At 34.9% G+C, this 20,028-nt stretch overlaps 1 long non-coding RNA gene across 1 annotated transcript; it reads left to right on the plus strand.

The window, feature by feature from the left end:
- Window positions 1-4,825: 4,825 nt before the first annotated feature.
- LOC147026930 (uncharacterized) lies at window positions 4,826-8,073 on the plus strand. The gene is made up of 3 exons (XR_015058566.1): window positions 4,826-5,246; window positions 5,344-5,506; window positions 5,603-8,073. It is a non-coding gene; the product is annotated as an uncharacterized LOC147026930 (long non-coding RNA).
- Window positions 8,074-20,028: the final 11,955 nt, after the last annotated feature.

Consider the following 20,028-nt stretch of genomic DNA (forward strand, 5'->3'; position numbering starts at 1 on the left):
TGAGCATCGCAAAGCACATGTTACCATCATCGGGTCAAATTGCAGGTGACAGTAAGTTAAATTCTTCTCTCGTAATTAATCATTCACAGTTCAGTATGCTCGCATTGTGATGTTTTCCAGGGAGAAACTGAATTAGGTGCTGCTTATTGCATAACAGAGTCGGCTATGGAGGAGCATTACATAATAGAAACTGAATTAGGTGCTGCTCATTACATAACGCATAAGAAGGGTGGAAGCTAAATTGAGGAAAAACTAATTAGAAGAGGAAGTCAAGAGGATAACAAGACAGAGAAAGAGAACAAAGAGTTGATACTCCAGGTCCCCTGCCCTTTGGGTGGTACACGTATGCACGCATGCACGCACGGACGCACGCACACACACTTTACCAAGAAACAAGGCAAGAGGTGCCTCACAAATATTATACACAAGCCAAATTACTGAAATGGTAGCCATGACAAGAAACTCCAGCCAATCATAGCCGTGATCTAATCAGTTTGAGATAATGTCCTGAGGAATAGATACGTGCACAAGGAAAGCTAAATGTTCAATGGTTTTTGAAATATCGCATAAACAAAAGTACATGGACAGATGATCGGTCAGACAGAGCTCATTTTAATGTCCCCATCTCAGACCTTGGTGGAGGGGCAGGGGACAAAAAAAAGAGAAAGACAGACAGACAGAGAAAGCGAGAGTTTTAAAATTCTGCCCAATTGGGTACATCATAGACAGATGTCGTCATCCACATCCATGTAGTTATACTACAAATGCTCCCACCATTTAGAAACTGGAAGCGAAGTATCCTATATACACAGTACAACAAAGGACCGAAAGAAGCCATAAACCTTTGAAATATGTTTTTTAAATATTGTTCCTTAATAGTATTCACGTGGGTTTTATGTGATATGAATGTGCAAAATGTTATGAGCACGCACGTGTAAATATCGACCGATGGCTTTGCCCTGGCCTGGTGTATTGTGTTAGCTCTGAGGCAGCGAACCAAACTCAAAACTTGCTAAGTGCACCACAGCTGCTATTGAGGTGAATGCTTTATATTGGACAAATTATTTCCTGTTTTCGGCTGTCGCTGAATAGTCTCGTCAAAACTACTCATGTGTAATTAGTGCTGTCCTCAAGTCCGTGGCTCCATCGCCTACCCCCCACAAAAATTAAAATGTTCTCTCTGAAAAATGATCCGTTTTTGCTTTTGGAAAGCATTTATTGCTGTTTGATTTTTCTCCAAGTGGACGGATTAATAAGCGATAAGAAGGTAACCAGTGTTACCATTGCTTGGGAAATTTACCAAAATCTTCGAAAAATTGAGACCCATTTACCAAGACAGCAAGATTTGTTGAGAATATGATGCAAATTATTGAGTCAAGAAAGGATATGTAATGATTTACAAAAGCTTGGATAATCTGGTTTTTTTTTTAGAGTGGTAACATTGAAGGTAACTGTACACAAAGAAAGAATAGGCCAGGTGTGTGAAAACTTACTTCATTTTGCTTATTGAGTATGAAGGTCGATCAATACCAAATGCTCTGTCATTCCATCTACATCTTACTATATCTATACAAATAAATATCAGTGTGTGTGTGTCTCCCCCATAACTCCAAAAACCATGAAACCAGTGGCCCAAAACTTTGCAGGCATACTAAGGGAACTCCAAGTGAGTGCATGAATGAAAACGGGGTGTTTGAAGAAATTTAAACACCCATTTTGAAGATAATTAATGGGGTGTTCATCATGAAAAAACAAAAACAAGAGTCGCCTTGGTAAGCCTGCTCTTGCTAACAGGGGACGAAAGCCACCATTTTGTTTCGTCCTGCTCAAAAATGCCTTGCCGTTGAAACACAATGTACTCTCACAGGCTAATTAAAGTATATAGTTGAAATCTGTCTGGATTTTAGGATTGGAGCATGTGGACTAAATGAAGTGTTGAAATCCAGAGGGAAATCTAAAAATTTGAAAGAAATTAACGATTCTTATAACTAAGCGTATTTACATATTTACTTGAAGCAAACAAGGCTGTGATTCAGGTCAGGTCAGGTATGGGAGCATGTGCCCGAACAGCGCGTCGCTGCGTCCACTTTCCGCCGGTACTCCAGGGGCCTCTGTCTGGCCATCCCCCAGGCAGATGCCAGGCCCATCCCCATCTCCTTGAGATGATGGTCAACCTGCTGCAACCACGAGGCACGTGGTCGGCCCACTGGCCTCCTCCACTCATGAAACTCCCTCGCTGAGACAATCTGGTGAGCAGGATCAGCATCAGGAAAACGAGCCACATGTCCATACAGCCGCAACTGACGCTCACGGACTATGCAGGTAACAAATCTCATCCGAGTCTCTCTCAGCAACTGCTCGTTGGACACAAAATCCGACCAGCGATAGCCAAGGATTCTCCGAAGACACCTGGTACCAAAGGAATCAAGTCTCCGTCTCATTTCCTTGGTCAGAGTCCAAGTCTCGCACCCATAGAGCAAGACTGGAAGTACCAAGGACCTGAAAACTCGGACTTTCATCCTCCCGCACAGGTACCGGCAGCGCCACACCCCATGATCCAGTGAATTCATGACTCCCCAGGCCCGACCTAGATGTCTATTGACCTCTGACTCGCAGCCAGCAGAGACATGAATATCACTGCCAAGGTAAGTGAATCTCTCCACGACATCAACATCCTCACCACAAACAGACACAGACAGGACAGCAGCATCCAAGATGTCACCGAAAGCCTGGATCTTAGTTTTGACCCAAGAAACCCGTAATCCCAGCGGCTCCGAATCCTCATTCAGCACCTCGAGGGCCCCCAAAAGGATGTCTAAAGTCTCCGCAAAGATGAGTGCATCATCTGCAAAATCAAGGTCCGAGATCTTGACATTCCCAAACGATGCACCGCAACTTGATCTCTCCGACATCCTCCCTAAAATCCAGTCCATACAAGTGCTGAAAAGTGTGGGGGCAAGTACAAATCCCTGACGAACTCCAGTAACAACTGGAAATAAGTCAGAGATGGTACCACCACACTTCACAGCACTCTCAGTACCAGAGTAGAGTTCAGACATCAGATCGATCAGTTTTGGTGGCACCCCACGAAGACCAAGAATCCGCCAGAGGACATCCCGATTCACTGAATCGAACGCTTTACAGAGATCAACATAGGCTGCAAGCAGCCCCTGCCGAAACTCTCGTCTGCGTTCGGTGAGGACACGAAGGGCAAGGATACGGTCAATCGTTGACCTCTTTGGTGTAAAGCCTGACTGCTCTGGATGCTGGTGCTCAAGCAGATGGTGGCGAACCCTATCAAGAATTATCCGAGCAAAGACCTTGCCCGGCACTGAGAGCAGCGTCACTGCCTGCAAATCCTGCCACCAACCTCCTAATAAGAAGTAACCCAACTGCAGGAGGACGTCTGCAGACACAGTTGGGCACTAGATATGGATGGCCGTTGGCTCACAAGGAGCTCCTCCACCCTTTGACAGGTTTTGTTTTTAATCCTGCTGGGTGTCCATATCCAAACACCCCCCTCACCAGAAAACCTGGTGGGGGAGACGGTTTAGTCACCGACAACCCGACCATGGAACAGGTTAGTACAGGTTTACATGGTACCTGTAGCAGGTCACAGATCGAACCTGACCTGACATAAATCCTCCTCCATATTTACACAAGGAAATGTGAAATTGCCTAAACATTAAACAACTTTTTCTACTGTTCAGAGAATTATAGAGAGTGAAGAAAAGCTTAAGGAATGTGCTGAAAGTGCAACTTCATTGAGTGCAATGAAAATAATAACCAGCAGGATCCCTGCGAAGGTTCCCAAGGCCGTGGCTGGGTTCTCCGTGATGAAATCTCCGGAGTTAGAAAGGCTGAATAGAATAAATTAAATATCGAATTAAAAGGTTGATTAACATAATGGGACGATGAGAATGAGCAAAGCAACAGGGCAAGTGAACTATGAGTTCAAGAGAGAATTGGAATAAAATATTGCAATATTATTGTAATTCATTTACTCTGAAAAATTTCCACTTAATTTTTGAGGAACAACTCTCATCCCCTCCGTACTCGCTAAAACCCCGCCCCCCCTTGCACACCTCTTTTTTGCTCCCCTTTCTCTCTTTTTTTCCCACTCCCCCACTCCCCACCACTCCTCACACCCCCGATCTCCCAGAGTGTATAGCGACATGTAGTGAGGTGTCGCTCTCCCTCCCTTCCTTCCTTCCTTGTTCTCCCCCCTTCCTCACTCTTCCGCTCTCCTAGCTTCCCTTGACCTTGCTCCCCCACCCCTCAGTAGGGTAAGAATACTGATTCTGGCTCACTTTTCCCCATGTAAATGAATGGGGGATTTTCAGCGATTTATATTTTTTTTCCTTAAAAATAAACCCCCTTTTTATCCCAAGGTATATTTATTTGTCTCCCCTTTTAACTTGGAGGTTGAACCTCATTGAATTGAACACCTGGGGGTTGAACAGCTCACTCATTGAACCTATAAAGATTTGTTCATTCTCAAATTCCTTCAATAGTTTAATTTTCTTTGCACAATAATCCCCATCTAAAATATTGACAAACAAAACATTTGAATCTTTATATTTTTTAAGATACCCCATTTGTGCCATTACGAAATGATAAACTTCTCTTAATGCTCTTGTTTGACCACCTCCTGAGCCACAGGTTATTTTTTGTTAAGCCCCGCCCCACTTTTCTTTAAGCCCCGCCCACTTTTGTTAAGCCCCGCCCACTTTTTCATAAGGTAATTTTTCTAAGCCACGCCCACTTTTCCTATGCTCCGCCCACTTTTGCTAAGCTCCGCCCACTTTTCATAAGATATTTTTTTCTAAGCCACGCCCACTTTTCCTAAGCCCCGCCCACTTTTGCTAAGCTCCGCCCACTTTTCATAAGGTATTTTTTCTAAGCCACGCCCACTTTTCCTAAGCTCCACCTACTTTTGCTAAGCCCCGCCCACTCTTACATCATTTCCAGTTCATCTCTGACTCACAAAGAAATCACTAGAAAATTACAGGATGTTATGGTTTTGAAAAATTTCCCAATGAAGGCTTGCCTAGGCTTGCCCAGGGAATTTGCAAAGGAAACCACACCCACCAGTCTTTCTCTATAAAAGCTTCAAACCCAGGCTCCATTTTAAACATTTGTTCTTGCTGGCAATGGTGTTCTGTGTGCTTGTCTCAAACTCTCTGTCTTCTATGGAACTAAACCTTCAAGTTGATGAACTGGATTCAAACCTCTTATCTATTGAGGTAAGATTTTTTATTTTCCTATTTTCAAACTTTGATTGAAGCATACTCATTTAATAATTAAATAACTTAATTAATACATTATTATTTTCTCTCACAGGAAATTGTATCTGAAAATACTGCTTTTGCTACAACTTGGGGAAATTGTTGGCTTGGTTGAAGACCTTGAGTGGGATGACTTTAGTGTTCCTTGGAACTCTCTGTCTTCTATGGAACTAAACCTTCAAGTTGATGAACTGGATTCAAACCTCTTATCTATTGAGGTAAGATTTTTATTTTCCTATTTTCAAACTTTGATTGAAGCATACTCATTTAATAATTAAATAACTTAATTAATACATTATTATTTTCTCTCACAGGAAATTGTGTCTGAAATACGAAATGAAAATACTGCTTTTGCTACAACTTGGGGCGAAATTGTTGGCTTGGTTGAAGACCTTATGAGCGACCAAGACCCACAGAACGAGTTCGTCCTTGATGACCCAACCAAAGAGTTATACCTTGGAGACCAGCAAAATCCTGAAAAAGAGTTTTACAGCAATAGTACTCATTGTGAGTTATCAAGACAATACCCACTGAACAAGTTATACCTTGATGAGCCAGAATACAAGTTTTACCTTGGAGACTCACAAATTTTGAAAAAAATCAGTAAATGAGTTCTGCCTTGATGGTTTAAATAACTACCTTGGAGACTCAGGAAAAGGGTTTTGCCAAGATGGTTCTAAATATGGGGCCTACCTTGGAGACTCACAAATTTTGAAAAAATCAGTAAATGAGTTCTGCCTTGATGGTTTAAATAACTACCTTGGAGACTCAGGAAAAGGGTTCTGCCAAGATGGTTCTAAATATGGGGCCTACCTTGGAGACTCACAAATTTTGAAAAAATCAGTAAATGAGTTCTGCCTTGATGGTTTAAATAACTACCTTGGAGACTCAGGAAAAGGGTTCTGCCAAGATGGTTCTAAATATGGGGCCTACCTTGGAGACTCACAAATTTTGAAAAAATCAGTAAATGAGTTCTGCCTTGATGGTTTAAATAACTACCTTGGAGACTCAGGAAAAGGGTTCTGCCAAGATGGTTCTAAATATGGGGCCTACCTTGGAGACTCACAAATTTTGAAAAAATCAGTAAATGAGTTCTGCCTTGATGGTTTAAATAACTACCTTGGAGACTCAGGAAAAGGGTTCTGCCAAGATGGTTCTAAATATGGGGCCTACCTTGGAGACTCACAAATTTTGAAAAAAATCAGTAAATGAGTTCTGCCTTGATGGTTTAAATAACTACCTTGGAGACTCAGGAAAAGGGTTCTGCCAAGATGGTTCTAAATATGGGGCCTACCTTGGAGACTCACAAATTTTGAAAAAATCAGTAAATGAGTTATCCTTAAGAGACTTTGTAAGTTGGTTTTACTTTGAATACTTGAAATGTGGGTTCTGGATTGATAACTCACAATGTGATACATATCTTGGAAACTCAACGGGAATGTGGTTATACCTTGAAGACTTGGAAAGTTGGGTTTATGTTGGACACTTGAAACTTTTTTGGGGGCTTTTATTTATTTATTTATTTATTTATTATTATTATTATTTTATTTATTTATATTTTGGAGACTTTTGGAGTTGCTATCACTCTTTGGGATCTAAACCTATCGATGTAGTTCTTTGTCGGATGGTGCTTGATGGGAGCAAGATCAAGAAAGTTCTGGGAAGAAAGTGCAGGCTTACTCCCTCTTTCTACGTCATCAAACCTGAAAGCCTTAAAAGACAGAATTGGAAGAAGAGAAAAAAAAACAAAAAATATACATTGTTCGTTCTGGGAAGAAAGTGCAGGCTTACTCCCTCTTTCTACGTCATCAAACCTGAAAGCCTTAAAAGACAGAATTGGAAGAAGAGAAAAAAAACAAAAAATATACATTGTTCGTTCTGGGAAGAAAGTGCAGGCTTACTCCCTCTTTCTACGTCATCAAACCTGAAAGCCTTAAAAGACAGAATTGGAAGAAGAAAAAAAAAAAACGTAAAAATATATATATATATATAGGTGGAAATCTCATTTTGAAAAAGACATTGTGTTGGGCGAGGATTGAGTTGGGGTTGAGATTTTGAATGTGAGGGTTGGGGTTGAGATTTTGAATGTGAGACACACACACATACACATCAACAAACAAAAGTTAAGCCTTGACTATTCAGTTGAGGATTCTGTGTTTGGGGTTCACAGATCTAAGAACGTCCCCCTTGACACACATTATATACTGTTATACACCTCGGACTTGGCCCTCGAGTGTCCACAACGGTGTATAGTAGGAGGGAGTGAAGCGCCAACCTATTGCTCCCATTGCACACACACACACACAAACAAAAGTTAAGCCTTGACTATTCAGTTGAGGATTCTGTGTTTGGGGTTCACAGATCTAAGAACGTCCCCCTTGACACACATTATATACTGTAATACACCTCGGACTTGTCCCTCTAGTGTCCACAAAGGTGTATTATCTGCTTAGTTTTGTCTTTTGTAATTCCTGTGAATAAAATGAACCTAAAATCTCTTCCCCTTCCAAATCATATATTTTATAAGTCCAAGGAACTGTATCTCTATTACATCAACAATTTTAAAAAGTTCTTTCGTCCATCGTTCAGTAAAACCCTTTTCAAAATGAGATTTCCACCTATATATTCTTACGATATCACCAACTTTGAACTTAGGTTTTCTGACATTAATCTCTTTTTCATATTTTAATTTTGTAAATGTTTCTGATGGCTTCATATTCGTTGACGTGTGAATCGTGTCATTATACTTATCCACAATATCCTGAATAAAAGATGACCATTGTTGTGAACCGAGTTGTGTGAATTTTTTATATAGTCTCTCTTTTAAGGTACGATTAAAACGTTCAACAACAACTGCCTTCCCTTCATTAAAGGTACTGTATAATGTAATACTGTTATTTTTAGAAAATTCATAAATGTCTTGTTATAAAACTCTCTACCCTCATCAGTCCACAATTTCTTAGGTTTTCTCTTACTTTTATTAAATATCTGTTGAAAAGCTAACATAAGAGTATTACCTGTTTTGTTTTTAAAGGGACAACCCACGCATATCTACTCCTCAAATCAATAACGGTTAAAGCATACTTGTACCCCTTATCATTATTGAGTTCAATCAAATCAGCAGACCAGATATAATCAACTTCCTTGGAATAAACTTTCCTTCTCTGAAACTTTGTGAATATTGGTTTATGTAATTCATCAGCTAATTGCTCTTCAGTCTTAATGGCATCATTAGAGCCTATAAGTTTTTGAATTTCCAAGTCCAAGTTTCAATTTAGCACTAATCATCTTCTTCACGATGAACCTATCAACTTTTTCTCTCAAGGTTGGATTTTGTATCAGAGACAAATTATACAACATTTCTCTATCGGCTTCATGCTTTTCTTCCAACGTTGTGGTATTCCCATAATCAATATCGTGTCTCATGCACACTTCATCAACTCTATTGATTGGTTTACTCCAGGATTTAGGATTGTCTGCCTCATCTAATCTTTTATCTAAGTTTGTGCCTGGACCACAGAAAGAATAACCTGGAAGATGTAATTCCCCTGGTATTCCAGTAGTTGTAAATTTACTTCCTGATAAAAACTTTTGTATATCTCCTCCGAGTTTGTGTTTGGAGATAAATTGATTTTTTTTGAACCACACACCGAACATATACCTTTTTGTATAACCCTGTTATTTTTACTTTTAATATATGAAATATTTTTAGTATTAGTTTTCTTTTTACATTTGAGACAATAACTCATTTATTTATGAGAAAAATTCCTGCAGAGTGCAAAAACCTTTTTAGTTTCCAACATGCACATTTGAATCTTAATTTTTAAAACATAAAGAATCCTTAGAAATGCCTTCACTCTCTCCTCCATTTATTTAAGAAAAAACTTGAATTAAAATCCATATCTTGTCGATGCTAATAGTCTTGTCGAAAGTATTGCAAATAGACTTGTCAATTCTTTGTTTCCTCCTCGGTGGGTTGAGTTATTTTCTGTAATACCACCAATCTTTTTTGAATCTCACTGGTTTCCATATTTTGATATTTATTCATTCTCTCTCTTTCCTCCCTCTCTCTCTTCTCTCTTTCCTCCCTCTCTCTCTTCTCTCTTTCCTCCCTCTCTCTATTCTCTCTTTCCTCCTTCTCTCTCTTCTCCTTTTCCTCCTTCTCTCTCTTCTGCTTTTCCTCCTTCTCTTTCTTCTCCCTCTCTCTCTTCTCTCTTTTCCTCCTTCTCTCTCTCTTCCCTCTCTTCTTCAACTCCTTCCTCATCCCTTACTATACTTGAATCGTTTACACCCCATAGAATATTATACATATATTCATCAGGATTTCTTGTTATTCCTGTATCCAAAATAATTTTTTTACAACAGGATACCAATAAAATTTCTTTTGAATTTCTAAAAGAGCCTTACCTTTTCTTAACTTTATAATTTTTTCATTATTTAACATTCTAATTAAATCTAAAGTTGTCGGTTTATCAACATCAGCATAATGCCAATCTTTTTATTGAAAATACCTCATTCTTATGTTGTAGAACATATTTATTAAAATACCGAATACCCTTTTCTTGAAGGTATGCTTGAACACAGAAATGATAATTTTCTTGAAGCCTTCTTGCTTTCATTTATGTATTACAAATATATGTTAAAATAATATTATGCTACGAAACACCTCCCCATCTTCCCATAGTTAAATCATTTTGTATTTCCTTACTTATTATATATAATCCTGTTTTTTCTGTTTTCATGAGATAAACAAGGGCAAAACCATTATTATATTTACCCTTATTAAATTCTTTTATTTGTTGTTTACTAATCGTGGCTCCACAAAACTCATTCTCGATACCAAGTGGATAATATTCTTCCTTACGAGACTGATTTAATTGTTCCAGGTCTTCGAGGTTAATTTTAAATGACCAATTATACCCTAAATCATTCATATCATACCCCCATTGTTCTATTCTCATACAAACGATACGCCCTTCTTTATAAAAATTTATTTTAATTCGAACTGTGAATTCTGTATGACCTGGAGATAATATCAACACTTCTGTATCTTTAGAATACACAGCCGTTTTATTTAAGTATATATATTGTGATAAATCGCTTAATCTCACCAAGTCATTCGCGTCAGTCGGGCTTGGATAATTTTTTAATTTATAAGCATTTTCATGTTAATATTTTTGTTTATATTATATTTATATCGTTCAGCCTGTGCCTTTGTGTAATAATTTGATAAATCAATATCCAGTTCTTGAGATACACCAAAGATAGAACCATCTTTACCAACATAAGTCATTTATATTAGATTAAAAATAATATCATAAAATTTTTTATTTTTGTTGAGTTGAAATAACACATATAGACATAATTGACCACAACACTTGGAATTTAATTCTTGGACTTGAAATGTTTGATAAACACCATTCTGTAAGAATTTTATGACTTCAACAGGTGGTGGAAGACCAAAACTATCAAAATAATATTTGTCTTGACTATTAAAAATACAAACCCAATGAGAACCGTTCCCATCATTATCTTCTAAGTTCATAATAATATTCTTTGTATGTTTCGACACATTTGTTAATTCATCTCTCATACAAATAACCACATTATGAATTTTTAATTTCTTACAATATTTGGCAAGTTGTAAATTTGATGTTGTATTCTTTCCAAATTCTTTCAACCACTCATCAATGCTCATTTATTTATTAGAAAGATATAATCCATTACCTCTTTTCGTTAATTTTACACCTGCTTGTGCTATAGAAGAAAGCATATCTCCAACTAACAATCTCGCTTTATCAGGCAGACCTTCAAGTTTTTCAGCAAAATCTACAATTACACCACTTCCACTAATTTGTTTCTCCAACTCTTTGTTATGTCTTTCCAATTCTTTTTGAGCCTGGAGTTGAGCCTTCCTTTCGTTGGCAGTTTTGACCGCTGTTGAAATACCACCCGTCAATGCTCCAACCGCACTTAAACCAGCAAATAAAGGAATTAGAAATGGGAGAAATCCTCCACTCGTCTCTCTTATTGAATATTTTTTCAACATTGGTTTTGTCATTTTAATTTTAAGTGAGCCAGTGTCATTCAAGATTTTAACCTGTTCTCTTGTGAGCAAAACATCAATTCTTACTGCTCCTTTTCTCTGAATTGTATTAACGTTAATCGTACAAGGCTTTTGATTTTGAACACAAGATGATAGTTTATGAAGATTGATTTGATTAACATATACCCCAGTTGGTACTTTGCCACTCATTTATTTAACAAAAAATTATGTGAGACTAATCATCACACCATTATCTGTATTAATCTGCAATTCTGTTTCTTCCAAAAGCAAACAATATGTATCAACTTCTTCACTCTCTCCTCTTTCAATGTATAGGGAAGTATCCACTCGATTAGACTTTATAGTTTCTTTTTGAGCGCTCAGGTCAAACGTATAGATTGTATACAAACTTTTAAATGCTGTCATATCCAAAATAGGTTCTTTATTTCCATTACTTTCACACACCTTTTGGTAAGACTTGTATGCTTCAACAAAATCATTTTTTCCCAATTAATTTCCAATCTATCTCGTGGATAAAATGTTCCATCTAGAGAAAGCGCGAAGTTGTTTCACCTTAGCATTATCACTCAATGCATTATTCTTATCAGTCGCAGTATCACCATCTGGCTTTTTAAAAATCATCCACAGATATCGTGGCTTTCCTTCCAGAACACCCAAATTCCACGTGTAAGTAGTTTGATTGAGTTTAACGTGTTGACATCTTCTTTTGAGGTATGATACACTGAGTGGTTTTTGAGTTAAGTCTTCGATTCAACATCTCTTCTGTTTTAAGATTAGGAGTATATTCACTGATATACCAACTCATCTCCTCAATTACAAATTTATTCTGATCACCAAAAGCATTACCAACACCAAAAAGCAATCTATTTTCATTATCATTCCTTTGTAGTTGAAATCTAATTTTAAGACCATACAGAACTTTATCATAATCACAAAATCCAAATATACCTTTAAGAGGAACTGCCACAGTAAAACTATTTTCTGCTTTTGTATCATCATTATACATTCCTTTCCTTTGAATATATCCAGGGTCTGTGTTTGTTCCCGTTGACATATCAGGAATAAAACCTTCGACAGACCCCTTTCCCATTCTATCACTGAATGTATAGAGTGTAAATTTCATCATTTCAGATACAGCAGAGACATAATCAACCGCTTCAACTTCTTGTGTTCCAATATACAATCGCACACTATCAAACATTTTCCAGAAGAAATCATTTACAAGTGTAGCGTTTGTGTTATTCCCAACCTTAGTGAATTTAAATTTACACAACAAGAAACTTTCGGAGAGATTCAAATAGGTTTGTTGATTATTTATTTCAAAACTTTTTGTACCATTTGTATTCCAGTCTGTTCCAGTTATTGCATTTACCTTGAAGTAATCTTCTTTTTAGTGGAGTTTGAGATAATAATAGTATCATCCAAATCATAGATACTATCAATTGCTTCCATACTTGTATTTATTTAGGAAAAAAAGATGTTAAAACTTTTGAAACCCTGATCCAAGTATTTGAATTATTTTCTGTCGTTCTTGGGGGGACAACTGAGTTTTACCTTTCTTAATTTCTTTTATTGCTTGTAATTTATGAGATTCTTTCTGAGCATCTTTTATACTCTTTACAGCACCTGCTACATTTCCCACAGCAGAAGCAGTTGAACCAATTAGGTCTTTATGTTTAAGAATAGTTGAACCAATACCCATGAGAGTATCAATTATCCCATCTCCTCTAAATTGATGTCCAACACCCCTTTGTCTCTTAGGTTTATAGTATCCTCTACCAAGATACATACCTTCACCCTTGTAGTACGGGGAAAGGAACATCCCATCCCCTGTAATTATTTTATATTTTCCCAACTCGTGCTTCCTCACAATAACCATCGTATTTATTTATTGAAAAACTTCACGTAGGTGAATTCTGATGGATATAACTTCTCCATTAAAAGAGATCACACGATTATCTTGGTCGGTTATCCTAAAATTTACTCTGTGTATGGTTTTCCTGACACAGGTAGATAAACCAAATTTTTAGGCTCCATATTGAATTTATAACCAATTGGGGTTGAGTATGCGCTGAATGAAAATATTGTATTTGTTTTTAATCCATCATTATAAGCACCATCAATCAAATCACAGTGAATTAACACCGAATTTATTCCTGAGGATATTTGAATGACATTATCACTGTAAAACGTCCCATTAGTTTCAATCTTTTTTGAGGAGAAACCTAATAACTCTCTAAATGAATTATCAATTGTGAAATCAACCTTGTAGTTATTTTTAACTTTAATCGTTGATTTTGAAGTATGTTTTTGAATGTTTATAACAATATTTTTTGGTTCATCACCCTGTTCTTTCATAAGGCGAGCAATTTCGGAAGATATTTGAGAAATCTCGTATGCTCGAGTGAGACTGTTATCGTTTTGTATCCACTTCCCGGATTATAACTAAACTTGTCATTTTTCTCGGTTATATTAAATAAGGTATTATAAGTCTCCATGGACAATAAAGATGCCTCATATTCTTTTGTTGTGTCAAGTTGTAGTGGGTATGGGAATGAAGATGTGTGGTCGCTTGTTGTGAAATTAAAACTCAGGATTGTGCTTCTCATCTTATTTAATATGAGTTAAAATGTCTTTATATTGAGATTTATTAATTATTTTCATGTTCATCAACTGGTCTAAAATGGCTGATGCTTCATTAAAACAATTGTTATTTCAACCTTCTTACTGCCGAACAACAATAACAGTCTATTAACTAATTGCGATGGGTCATTTGGAAGAAAACTAATACCTGAACCAAGGATACTTAAAGCCTGAATAATGTGTTTCTCCTTCTCATTCTTCCTACTTTTACAAGAAAGAATAACCTTATAATTTAGAGTGTTCAGCAAATCAATATATACTCTATCATCATTATTTTCCATATCCAATGGTTTATCAATATACTTTGATTCATCCCTCACAGTTGAACCTTGTCTTCCATCTTTTGTGAGAAGAAACATTAATCTCGGAGTTAGTTTAACAGGGGGTTGAGCAGAACTTAAGAACCTTAATTCATCATTAAATATCAATACCTTTTCTTGAACAAGATGAAATATTGCTGGTTGTTCTGTTGGAATGAGTCCTGCTTTGGTTTTTGAATCCGCTGAATATTCATTGTTTTGAACAGCATTCACAATATAATCAGGGGTTGATTAATCTCTTCCAGTTGTTGAAATAAACCTTCATCATCATATTCTAATTCTCCTAAATGCTCTAATTCTTCCTCCGTCATTTGACTGAAATCTTTTAACATTTGAAGCTTTCTAGGAGTATATTCTACTGTGGGAACTGTGGAAACATCTTTCATTTTTCTTGGGAAGTTTTTAAAAGTGGTTTAAAAAATTTCTCTTGTTTTTTTCAAATGCTTCTTCGCCCGTTAGTTTCTGTCTGCGTTTCTTCTTTATGTCTTCCTGTTGTTTTACAACTTTTGAAACCAACTCTTGATGTTCCTTAAATCTTCTTGCTCTTTCTTTTGTATCCATTTATTTATTGTAAAATATCATTTAATGAATTGTAAAGATCAACAGGGAAATTTTCCTTTTCTTCATCATTCAAGTAGATGTGTTCAAATAAATCCTTTTCTTTAAATATTTCATCAAATTCTTTATTAACATTAATGCGAGTTGTAATTTCTTCTTCACTAATCCTTGCATCTCTGCTTTTCATACGTTTGTGTTGAGTTTCTTCATCAACATCAAAACCGAATGATAAAATCTTCACTCCGCTCAGATATTTAATAATTTGTCTCGTTCCTTCTGGATTAGTTTCTAATATCCCAACACCACCAGATTTTAGTTTCTTTAACTCACTCTTACAATGTGAATATTTTGTTGTACCAAGAGAAACCTCCTCAAATATTTGTCCTTCATTCCTCAATCGCATATGTTCCTCCACTGAAATATAGTGATAATCTTCACCTTTTACTTCTCCAGGTCTTATTGCTCTAGTTGTTGTTGATACAATGCGTATCACGGGGTGTTTTTTAAGTAAATTTACAATATTCTCATTTGTACTACACAAGAACCTTGATTTATGAAAGTTTTTTCCAGAAGCAGATTTACCCACAAGATTTATAATAATAGTTGTCATTTATATATGTAATTGTTTATAAAACAAAAAATATATCCCTTAATATCTCATCTTGTTTCACAACAATATATTTATATTTTTCAGTCGTGTGCTTCATATAATCGTCAAATTCTTTTTTACTACATAATGTAGAACAATTATCTCTCCAAAAATTATTGATATCTATTGAATTTAACTTGAATAAAATAAAAGTATTAGCATTGTTTCTGATGGAACGACGAGGAAGTTGAAAGTACGATTGACTAAGATAAATACAATTACAAGAAGAATGTCTCCCTCTTGTGTAGTAGCTGTCCATTACCGTTTGGTTTCTCTCATTAACACAATCATCAAAGATAACGAGGTTCTTTTTTGATTTATCCAAATCTTGGGGAGACGGTATATCATCCGTATTATCACTAAGAATACAAGTTATAAGATTTGATTTCTTTTTACATCTCTGTGTATCACAAAATAGTTGAATTATATCTTCAATGTTATAATCATTTAGGTTTTTTTGACGTTTAAATAAACCTATTATATCTTCTTTTTGAAGACCAGCATTAAAACCTTGTGAGAGTAGTTGATACTCTGGTTGAAAACTCGACTTTGTGAAAATTATTAAATTATCATAATCTAAAAAGTTGGGAGTGAGGAGCATTTTTAAAAGTAAGCAGGTTTTTCCACATCCACTTGAACCAACTATGAGACATCTTAATGAATTTGGGAGATTTTTATGGTTGTTAAATTTTATCTTATTTTCCCAAATAGGTAAAAAATCATTCATTTATATATTTGAAAAACAGGTTATTTAATTTATTATTGGCTTTTTTAGAAACTCTATATTTTATCCTAAGTTCAGGTTTAATTTCAAGATAATCCATTATTTTATTTATACAATATCTTGTGTTGATATTTCCCTGAAAATTACATCCATGAATAATATACAACAACAATCCTTTGAACATTTCTCTTATACGTTCAGTTTCTTCCCTTGTAAGGAAAGGTGTGTTATCATCCTCATACTTTACATTCATTTCTCTAATCAATCTTGTAAAGTAATTCATTTTTGGTGTAAATCTAAAAGAATTATTTTCCTTTTTATATTTTTTATTATCATTAATTCGAAGATAATCACAGAATATACATTATTTATAGGCTTTTGACTCTGTGTTTAATCCCTGTCTTTCACACGCAGGACAATTCTCAAATTTGTCATATGGAGAATCAGGAAAGTCTAGCATATTTATAAAGTAAAACTTTACTTAAACTGAAATTCATCTATACTTTCAGTTGTATATTACCATCGATATCGATATACTTTTTCATTATCAGATTCAACGACAACATTTTTTATATTAAAGGTAATTTTAAAATTATCGTTAACTACTATTGAACGAAATGTCATTTCACCTGATATATTAACATCCTTTATTTCATCAAGATTTACATCTTTAGGGTTGTTGAAAAAAATACAAATTTCTCCTTGCATATTACAGATGGTCTTATCTTTTCTTTCTAAAGCTTCATCCATAAGGTTTTTGTTCTTTGATACTTTTTCTTGTTTCATTGCTTTTTCTAGTTTTGAATATATTACTAGAAGGAGAGGAGAAACTTTTGTTAGAGATACTTTAATTGATGTTCTACCAGGTATACTAAAAGCCCTTCCACTGAAGGAAATTGAAGAACTCATATTATTTACCATAATAGTTTTTATCCAATAGTTGTTATATTTATCTTTGTTCAATTTTACATCCTTGACATATTTCTCAGTATCTTTAACAGATGAAGAGATTGATTGAAACTTGTCTTTTGTGTCTTGAAACATTGTATTTATTAAGTGAAAAAGTTGGAGGATAAAATGTTTTTAAGCACAGATTCACCTATAAATTAAACAAAATTTTCATCAAGAAAATTTTAGTTTAAGCAAAGTTTTATTCTATAAATATGGTGAATACAACGTACTGCGATGTTTGTAATCACGAATATAAACATTATAGAAAACACCTCCGAACCAACAAACACACATTTAATCTATTTCATCAAATATCTCCTCTTGAGTTGGAAAGAAAACATTGTGATATCTGTTCAAAGGATGTTTTGAAGAGTAGTTATAATCAACATCTTCAATCACAAAAACACAAGAAAAATGAGTTTAAAGTAAAGGGAGACTATTATATTAAAAACACTGATGAGGCATTTAAAGGGCATATAAAAATAAGGATTTTTCAATTTGGAGAACCCAGTCCATCATCAATAGCTGAATCAATTGAAATAGTGAAACCCGATGTTGAAAAATTTATTAAAAAGACATTAAAAGAAATAAAAACTTTAAAGTTTTATATGGGAGTGAAAATGAATATGAAAAGACAAGATGAAGAACAAACTCCTTATATGAGAACAGATCTTCATTTTATAACATCATTTCAAGATTTTTGAATAGTGGGGTTTATGAAGAACTATCAAGACAAGAGGAGGATGTTGATAATACAGTGGTAGGAAGTGGATTCAATATTAAAAAAATCATCTTTTTAGATATACACATTCTAAAATCAAACCCTCTTAAAGCTTCTTCTTATATTGAATTACCAAAAGAAATAAAACTAAAGAAGGCAGTTGTTAATATTAAGAACAATGATAATAAATGTTTTCTCTGGTCTGTTCTTGCTCACTTACATCCACCAAAATGTAATTCAGAAAGAGTAAAACAATATATGAAATATGAGAATACCTTGGACATTAAAGATTTTAAATTCCCAATGCCATTAACAGATATTCCTAAATTTGAGAAAAAGAATAATCTTTCTATTAATGTATATGGATTAACGGATACAAACAAAATTCAAATATTAAAAATTTCAAACAACTATAAAAATGAAGAAACACACATTGACCTTTTATATTTTAGTGTTGGAAAGAATTCACATTACACATACATCAATAATTTATCAAGATTAATCTCTTCTCAGGTATTCAGAACAGCAAACAAAATATATCCTTGTAAGCGATGTCTTAATTCATTTCATACAAAAGAACGATTAGAACAACATTCAAAATATTGTAGTAATCATAAATCAGCTGTAATTACAATGCCTAAACCTGGTGAAAAGATTTATTTTGAAGATTATAATAAATCTATCATGCACCCATTTGTGATATACGCTGATTTTGAATGTATCCTTAAAAAGATAAATACTGCTTCTCCTAATCCAAAAGAACCATATACAAATAAATATCAAAAACATATTCCTTGTGGTTTTTGTTATTATATCAAATCATCTGTTGGAGAAAAGTATAACAAACTTGAACATTATCGTGGAAAAAATGCTTCACAAGAGTTTGTAAAACGATTAGAAAAGGATTGTATAAGACTCACTAAATTAATGAAAGAAACAAATGAACCGATGAAATTAACCAAAGAAGAAAAAAATTAGAATTTAGAATGAACAATATCTGTCATATTTGTGAGGGGAAAATTAAGGAGTCTAAAGTTAGAGACCATTGTCATCTTACTGGTAAATATAGAGGTCCCGCTCATTCCTGTTGTAATCTTAATTATAAATTACCTTCTTTTATTCCAGTCTTTCTTCACAACAGCGCCAACTATGATACACATCTATTTATAAATGAACTTTCAAAAACACCAGGGAATATTTCTGCTATAACAAACACAAGTCAAAAGTATATTTCATTTTCAAAAATGATATTCACAAAACCTTTAACTCGTATTAGGTTTTTAGATTCTTACAAGTTTATGGGAACACCACTAGCCTACCTCGCATCAAATCTAAGCTCCACAGACTCTTTTCCAAATCTTAATTCATTCTTTCCAAAAGAGGAAATTCTCACTAAAGAGGAAATTCAGATTAAAGATGAAATTCTGATTAAAGAAGGAATTCTTACGAGAGAGGAAATTCAAACAAGGAATGAAATTCAAAGTAAAGAGAAAATTCTTACAAGTAAGGGAATTTATCCTTATGATTATATGGATTCATTTATGAGATTTAAAGAAACACAACTTCCTTCAAAAGAAAGTTTCTATAATAACCTTTATGAAGAAGAGATAAGTGATAAGGAATATAAACACGCACAAGAAATATGGAAAATATTTAAGATAAAGAACCTTGGAGAATATCACGATTTATATCTAAAAACAGATGTTTTATTGTTAGCTGATGTGTTTGAAGCTTTTAGATCACTCTGTCATAATAAAAATTGTTATGGATTAGATCCTGCCCACTATTTCACAGCTCCTGGTTTAGCTTGGAGTGCAATGTTGAAAATGACAAAACAAGATATAGATTTAATCAGTGATGTGGATATGCTTTTGATGATTGAGAAGTCCAAGAGAGGTGGAATATCACAAGTATGTTCAAAAAGATATGCTAAAGCAAATAATAAATATCTCCCAAATTATGATAGTGAAAAAGATAGTAATTATTTGATGTATTTTGATGCTAATAATTTGTATGGATGGGCAATGTCTCAATCTCTACCTTATGGTAAATTAGAGTGGGTGGAAGAAAAGAATTATGAAAAGGCTTTGATGAATATTGTTATTTC

Source organism: Eptatretus burgeri, chromosome 5, assembly GCF_056783735.1.
Source record: "Eptatretus burgeri isolate ZD-2024b chromosome 5, Ebu_testis_v1, whole genome shotgun sequence".
NCBI classification, from domain to species: domain Eukaryota; kingdom Metazoa; phylum Chordata; class Myxini; order Myxiniformes; family Myxinidae; genus Eptatretus; species Eptatretus burgeri.